This window comes from Rhipicephalus microplus, unplaced genomic scaffold (assembly GCF_043290135.1).
Source record: "Rhipicephalus microplus isolate Deutch F79 unplaced genomic scaffold, USDA_Rmic scaffold_244, whole genome shotgun sequence".
Lineage (NCBI taxonomy): Eukaryota > Metazoa > Arthropoda > Arachnida > Ixodida > Ixodidae > Rhipicephalus > Rhipicephalus microplus.
The window spans coordinates 64,564-72,500 of record NW_027464815.1 but is presented as its reverse complement, the minus strand read 5'-3'; positions in this window follow the sequence as shown (position 1 = coordinate 72,500).

Sequence of the window (7,937 nt, the reverse complement as noted above, 5' to 3'; positions counted from 1 at the left end):
GGCTGACGCGGTTTCGTGCCGCCCCGGCAGACGCGGTTTTTTGCCGCCCCGGCTGACGCAGTTCGGACTTGGCACTTTTTGGCTGAGCCTTGCTGGCGGCCCACTCACTCGATCGCCATGTCTGTTTGCCACAGTTTTCCCGGTGGTGCCGCACCCGGGCTCGCCCCGGCAGACGCGTTTTTTTTTTCTTTCGCCCCGGCTGACGCAGTTTTCGCGCCGCCCCGGCAGACGCGGTTTTCGCGCCGCCCCGGCAGACGCGGTTTTTTGCGCCGCCCCGGCTGACGCAGTTCGGACTTGGCACTTTTTGGCTGAGCCTGGCTGGCGGCCCACTCACTCGATCGCCATGTCTGTTTGCCACAGTTTTCCCGGTGGTGCCGCACCCGGGCTCGCCCCGGCTGACGCAGTTTTCGCGCCGCCCCGGCTGACGCGGTTTCGTGCCGCCCCGGCAGACGCGGTTTTTTGCGCCGCCCCGGCTGACGCGGTTTTTTGCCGCCCCGGCTGACGCAGTTCGGACTTGGCACTTTTCGGCTGTGCCTGGCTGGCGGCCCACTCACTCGATCGCCATGTCTGTTTGCCACAGTTTTCCCGGTGGTGCCGCACCCGGGCTCGCCCCGGCAGACGCGTTTTTTTTTTTCTTTCGCCCCGGCTGACGCAGTTTTCGCGCCGCCCCGGCTGACGCGGTTTCGTGCCGCCCCGGCAGACGCGGTTTTTTGCGCCGCCCCGGCTGACGCGGTTTTTGCGCCGCCCCGGCTGACGCGGTTTTTGCCGCCCCGGCTGACGCAGTTCGGACTTAGCACTTTTTGGCTGAGCCTGGCTGGTGGCCCACTCACTCGATCGCCATGTCTGTTAGCCACAGTTTTCCCGGTGGTGCCGCACCCGGGCTCGCCCCGGCTGACGCAGTTTTCGCGCCGCCCCGGCTGACGCGGTTTCGTGCCGCCCCGGCAGACGCGGTTTTCGCGCCGCCCCGGCTGACGCGGTTTTTGCCGCCCCGGCTGACGCAGTTCGGACTTAGCACTTTTCGGCTGTGCCTGGCTGGCGGCCCACTCACTCGATCGCCATGTCTGTTTGCCACAGTTTTCCCGGTGGTGCCGCACCCGGGCTCGCCCCGGCTGACGCAGTTTTCGCGCCGCCCCGGCTGACGCGGTTTCGTGCCGCCCCGGCAGACGCGGTTTTCGCGCCGCCCCGGCTGACGCGGTTTCGTGCCGCCCCGGCAGACGCGGTTTTTTGCCGCCCCAGCTGACGCAGTTCGGACTTAGCACTTTTTGGCTGAGCCTTGCTGGCGGCCCACTCACTCGATCGCCATGTCTGTTTGCCACAGTTTTCCCGGTGGTGCCGCACCCGGGCTCGCCCCGGCAGACGCGTTTTTTTTTTTCTTTCGCCCCGGCTGACGCAGTTTTCGCGCCGCCCCGGCAGACGCGGTTTTCGCGCCGCCCCGGCAGACGCGGTTTTTTGCGCCGCCCCGGCTGACGCGGTTTTTTGCCGCCCCGGCTGACGCAGTTCGGACTTGGCACTTTTTGGCTGAGCCTGGCTGGCGGCCCACTCACTCGATCGCCATGTCTGTTTGCCACAGTTTTCCCGGTGGTGCCGCACCCGGGCTCGCCCCGGCTGACGCAGTTTTCGCGCCGCCCCGGCTGACGCGGTTTCGTGCCGCCCCGGCAGACGCGGTTTTTTGCGCCGCCCCGGCTGACGCGGTTTTTTGCCGCCCCGGCTGACACGGTTCGGACTTTGCACTTTTCGGCTGTGCCTGGCTGGCGGCCCACTCACTCGATCGCCATGTCTGTTTGCCACAGTTTTCCCGGTGGTGCCGCACCCGGGCTCGCCCCGGCAGACGCGTTTTTTTTTTTTTTTCTTTCGCCCCGGCTGACGCAGTTTTCGCGCCGCCCCGGCTGACGCGGTTTCGTGCCGCCCCGGCAGACGCGGTTTTTTGCGCCGCCCCGGCTGACGTGGTTTTTGCCGCCCCGGCTGACGCAGTTCGGACTTTGCACTTTTTGGCTGAGCCTGGCTGGCGGCCCACTCACTCGATCGCCATGTCTGTTTGCCACAGTTTTCCCGGTGGTGCCGCACCCGGGCTCGCCCCGGCAGACGCGTTTTTTTTTTTCCTTCGCCCCGGCAGACGTGGTTCCCCCCCCCCCTCCGTCTTTCTTTTTGTTTTTTTTTTTTCGCCGCGGCTGAAGTGGATTTTTCGGTGCCTCGACGCCCCGGTAGTCGCGGTTTTTCCGTTTCCGCACGGCCCCGGCTGACGCTGCTCGGTCACAGTCGCCTTTTGTGGTGATTGCAGACTTCTTGAGCGCGGGTGTTTTTTTTTTTGTTGTTGTTGTTGTTTTATTACGCATTCGCTCCAGCAGACGCTGTTTAGACTTTTTGTTTCCTCTTTTATCCTGCGACGAGGTGACGAGGTTTATTCGGTGCCCCGCCGCCCCGGCTGAAGTGATTTTTCCTGTCCCGTGCCGCCCCGGCTGACGCGGTTGGGACTTCGCGTTTGTTCGGCCGCCACGGGTTTTGGCGCACTCGCTCGGTTGCTTGTTGTTGCCACTTGTTGCGAACCCAGGTTTCTTGAGCGAGCGCGGGCGTTTTTTCTTCCTTTCTTTCTTTGTTCTATGTGTTAGCGAATCGGCCTTTAATATCACACGAGGACTCACAACCAACAATTTTCAGTTTGAAGTGTAAAAAATCTGCAGGTGTTGACGTAACTGACTTGCCCCGTACCCTTGAGTACATCCATGAAGTTCTCGTAGTACTACTAAATCGCATTATTCCAAGTGGAGAAATTCCCATAAACTTGCAAACCTCTACACGAAAATCGGTGCGCGTGATAAAGTTGAAAATTATCGTCCGATATCAAATGTGCCTTCTATAACACAAATTCTAGGAAAAAAAAAAAAAAAAAACACTTGTTCGCCGTTTTCTGCGCCGTGACTGGCAGCACTCCGGCGAAGCGAAACGGGGTCGATTCGAGCACGATATCGGCGTCTTTCGACGTGCTCGCCGGCGACCGTCGCACGAGTACGTCGCACGAGCGCGTCTGCCGGGGCGCCGTTTGCGAAGCCGACGCAAAAGTGGGAACCGCCGCTCGGATGATCGCCGCTTTCGGCAGAGTGAGTGTTGGCACTCCGGGGAAGCGAAACAGCGTGAATGCGCCCACGAAATCGGCGTATTTTGAAGTGCCCGCCGGCGACCGTCGCACGAGTACGGTAAACCGCGTCAGCCGGGGCGTAGTTCGGGACGCCGACGAAAAAGTGGGAAGCGCAACTCGGATCTTCGCCGTTTTTGCAGGAGTGAGTGGCGGCCCTCCTGCGAGACCAAGAAGCATCGATTCGTGCACGAATTCGGCGCCTTTCGACGTGATCGCCGGCGACCGTCGCTCGAGTAGGGCAAACCGCGTCTGCCGGGGCGGGCTTCGGGACGCCGATGCGAAAGTGGGAAACGCTGCTCGGATGTTCGCCGTTTTTGGCCGAGTGAGTGCTGGCACACGGGCGAAGCCAAACGGGGCCGATTACGGCACGATATCGGCGTCTTTCGACGTGCCCGCCGGCGACCGTCGCACGAGTACGGTAAACCGCGTCAGCCCGGGCGGAGTTCGGGACGCCGATGCGAAAGTGGAGAACGCCGCTCGGATCTTCGCCGTTTTTGGAGGAGTGAGTGGCGGCACTCCGGAGAAGCCAAGGAGCGCCAATTAGCGCACGATATCGGCGTCTTTCGACGCGCTCGCCGGCGACCGTCGCACGAGTAGGGCAAACCGCGTCTGCCGGGGCGGGGTTTACGACGCCGACGCAAAAGTGGGAACCGCCGCTCGGATGTTGGCCGTTTTTGGCAGAGTGAGTGCTGGCACTCCGGCGACGCGAAAGAGCGCGAATGCGCCCACGAAAGTGGCGTATTTGGACGTGCGTGACGGCGACCGCTGCAGGAGTACGAAAAACCACGTCAGCCGGGGCGAGCGACACACGGCGGTCTGGGTGCTTATCGCTGCTATTATAGGGGCACCCCGGCAGACGCAGAAAAAAAAAAAAAAATTTTCGACCTTCTTTTTTGCTGGTCGAGCTCGGGTAACCCAGGTCGCAATGGGAGCCGCGCACGAAAGCGGCGTCGCGAGACGCGTTCGCGGTCGCTAGTCGCACGAGCTCGGCAACCGCGTCAGCCGGCGCGGAGTTCGGGATGCCGACGGCTAAGTGGGTACCGCTGCTCGGATGTTCGCCGTTTTTGGCCGAGTGAGTGCTGGCACTCCGGTGAAGCCAAGGAGCGCCAATTCGTGCACGATATCGGCGTCTTTCGACGTGCCCGCCGGCCACCGCCGCACGAGTACGGCAAACCGCGTCTGCCGGGGCGGGGTTCGCGACGCGTACGCAATAGTGGGAACCGTCGCTCGGATGTTCGTCGTCTTTGGCCGAGCGAGTGCTGGCACTCCGGCGAAGCGAAACGGGGCCGATTCGGGCACGATATCGGCGTATTTCGACGTGCTCGCCGGCGACCGTCGCACGAGTACGGCAAAGCGCGTCTGCCGGGGCGAGGTTTGCGACGCCGACGAAAAAGTGGGAAGCGCCGCTCGGATCTTCGCCGTTTTTGCAGGAGTGAGTGGCGGCCCTCCTGCGAGACCAAGAAGCATCGACTCGCGCACGATATCGGTGTCTTTCGACGTGCCCGCCGGCCACCGCCGCACGAGTACGGCAAACCGCGTATGCCGGGGCGGGGTTGGCGACGCCGACGCAAAAGTGGGAACCGCCACTAGGATGTTCGCCGTTTTTGGCAGAGTGAGTGCTGGCACTCCGGCGAAGCGAAAGAGCGCGAATGCGCCCACGAAAGTGGCGTGTTTGGACGTGCTTGACGACGACCACCGCAGGAAAACGAAAAACCACGTCAGCCGGGGCGAGCGACCCATGGCGGTCTGGGTGCTTATCGCTGCTATTATAGGGGCACCCCGGCAGACGCAAAAAAAAAAAAAAATTTTTTTCGACATTCTTTTTTGCTCGTCGACCTCGGGTGACCCAGGTCGCAGTGGGAGCCGCGCACGAAAGCAGCGTCGCGAGACGGCTTCGCGGTCGCTAGTCGCACGAGCTCGGCAACCGCGTCTGCCGGGGCGGAGTTCGGGACGCCGACGGCTAAGTGGGAACCGCCGCTCGGATGTTCGCCGTTTGTGGCCGAGTGAGTGCTGGCACTCCGGCGAAGCCAAACGGGGCCGATTCCGGCACGATATCGGCGTCTTTCTACGTGCTCGCCGGCGACCGTCGCACGAGTACGGCAAAGTGCGTCTGCCGGGGCGGGGTTTGCGACGCGTACGCAATAGTGAGAACCGTCGCTCGGATGTTCGTCGTCTTTCGCCGAGCCAGTGCTGGCAATCCGGCGAAGCCGAACGGAGCCGATTCGGGCACGATATCGGCGTCTTTCCACGTGCTCGCCGGCGACCGTCGCACGAGTACGGTAAACCGCGTCAGCCGGGGCGGAGTTCGGGACGCCGATGCGAAAGTGGGAAGCGCCGCTCGGATCTTCGCCGTTTTTGGAGGAGTCAGTGGCGGCACTCCGGTGAAGCCAAGGTGCGCCAATTCGCGCACGATATCGGCGTCTTTCGACGTGCCCGCCGGCCACCGTCGCACGAGTACGGCAAACCTCGTCTGCCGGGGCGGGGTTTGCGACGCCGACGCAAAAGTGGGAACCGCCGCTCGGATGTTCGCCGTTTTTGGCAGAGTGAGTGCTGGCACTCCGGCGAAGCGAAAGAGCGCGAATGCGCCCACGAAAGTGGCGTGTTTGGACGTGCTTGACGACGACCACCGCAGGAAAACGAAAAACCACGTCAGCCGGGGCGAGCGACCCATGGCGGTCTGGGTGCTTATCGCTGCTATTATAGGGGCACCCCGGCAGACGCAAAAAAAAAAAAAAATTTTTTTCGACATTCTTTTTTGCTCGTCGACCTCGGGTGACCCAGGTCGCAGTGGGAGCCGCGCACGAAAGCGGCGTCGCGAGACGGCTTCGCGGTCGCTAGTCGCACGAGCTCGGCAACCGCGTCTGCCGGGGCGGAGTTCGGGACGCCGACGGCTAAGTGGGAACCGCCGCTCGGATGTTCGCCGTTTGTGGCCGAGTGAGTGCTGGCACTCCGGCGAAGCCAAACGGGGCCGATTCCGGCACGATATCGGCGTCTTTCTACGTGCTCGCCGGCGACCGTCGCACGAGTACGGCAAAGTGCGTCTGCCGGGGCGGGGTTTGCGACGCGTACGCAATAGTGAGAACCGTCGCTCGGATGTTCGTCGTCTTTCGCCGAGCCAGTGCTGGCACTCCGGCGAAGCCGAACGGAGCCGATTCGGGCACGATATCGGCGTCTTTCCACGTGCTCGCCGGCGACCGTCGCACGAGTACGGTAAACCGCGTCAGCCGGGGCGGAGTTCGGGACGCCGATGCGAAAGTGGGAAGCGCCGCTCGGATCTTCGCCGTTTTTGGAGGAGTCAGTGGCGGCACTCCGGTGAAGCCAAGGTGCGCCAATTCGCGCACGATATCGGCGTCTTTCGACGTGCCCGCCGGCCACCGTCGCACGAGTACGGCAAACCTCGTCTGCCGGGGCGGGGTTTGCGACGCCGACGCAAAAGTGGGAACCGCCGCTCGGATGTTCGCCGTTTTTGGCAGAGTGAGTGCTGGCACTCCGGCGAAGCGAAAGAGCGTGAATGCGCCCACGAAAGTAGCGTATTTGGACGTGCTTGACGGCGACCGCCGCAGGAGTACGAAAAACCACGTCAGCCGGGGCGAGCGACCCACGGCGGTCTGGGTGCTTATCGCTGCTATTATAGGGGCACCCCGGCAGACGCAGAAAGAAAAAAAAAAATGGGGACATGGCGTGCGTCACCGTGCGGCTTCGCAGCGTTGCCGAAGTCGCCGAGCCCTTCGACTGAGCCGAACGGCGGACAGGGAACGTTGGTCGGCCGTTCTAACCTGTCGGTGCCACGCCGAGACGTCGTTAAGGAAAACCGCGTCGTGGGCCTCTACGACGCCGTCGAGTCGTTGTACGTTTGGTGTCCAGCGTGTCGGCGGCGAGTAGCGGACACGTCGTTCACGACTTCGGTCTTTCGCAGTCGACGCGAACTTGCGGAGAGTCGTGGTGCCTCACGTTTTCGGCAGAAACCGCGGCGGAATTTTCCCGTGCGTGCGCGCACGACCTCGGTGCTGTGCCGTCAGCGTAGTGTTGCACAAACTCGTGGCCTACCCAAGGTGCGGTACGTTTGCGGCCGTATCCTCGGTGGGAATTTCGTGAGTAGGGTCGCAAATTCTACGACCTCGGCGGGTTTGAGAGCGACGTAGACTTGTGGCACGCTCAACATGCCACACGTTTCGGGGCACACCCGCGGTGAAATTTTCTCGAGTACGCTCGTATTAGGGCCCAAGGAGGTCTGGGTACTTATCGCTGCTATTATGTGGGGGTTCTCGTGAGCGGCGTACGCGAAAGCGACCGGGTGTCTGATATGCGGCGGGCTTCGGCCTCGTCAAGCGTGTCCTCGGGTCTGCTCCAGGGGAATCCACGGCAGTCGTCTGCAGCCTCATCCGCTTGATGCGTTAGGGGCTGGTTGTCGGACGGTGCCGTTTTACCACGATATCGAGGTGTGTTCCGTGTCGTCCTCGGGCGATTCAGATGCGAAAGCGCCGAAGACGCGGGCGTGACCCGTCGTCTGGCGGCTTTGCAGTCTCGGCTCCGTTGCTAGTTCCGGCCGGTCCACCGACAGTGCAGCGGGCTTGGGCAACCCGCACGGCGCGACCGAGTCGATGCAACGAAAAAGAGCGAGCATGAACGTGCTTCTTGCCGCACGGCTCCCACTCGTCTTTCGGGAAGGTTGTGCCGTAGCGAGCTCGAACGCCGTCATCTCGGAGTGCAAAATAAGCGTGTTGGGGCGCCTGAAGGTGGCCTCCGCCGCACACAGACTGCGTCCGGCCCGCCGAGGGCGAGGACGGACGCGCAGTCGAACGAT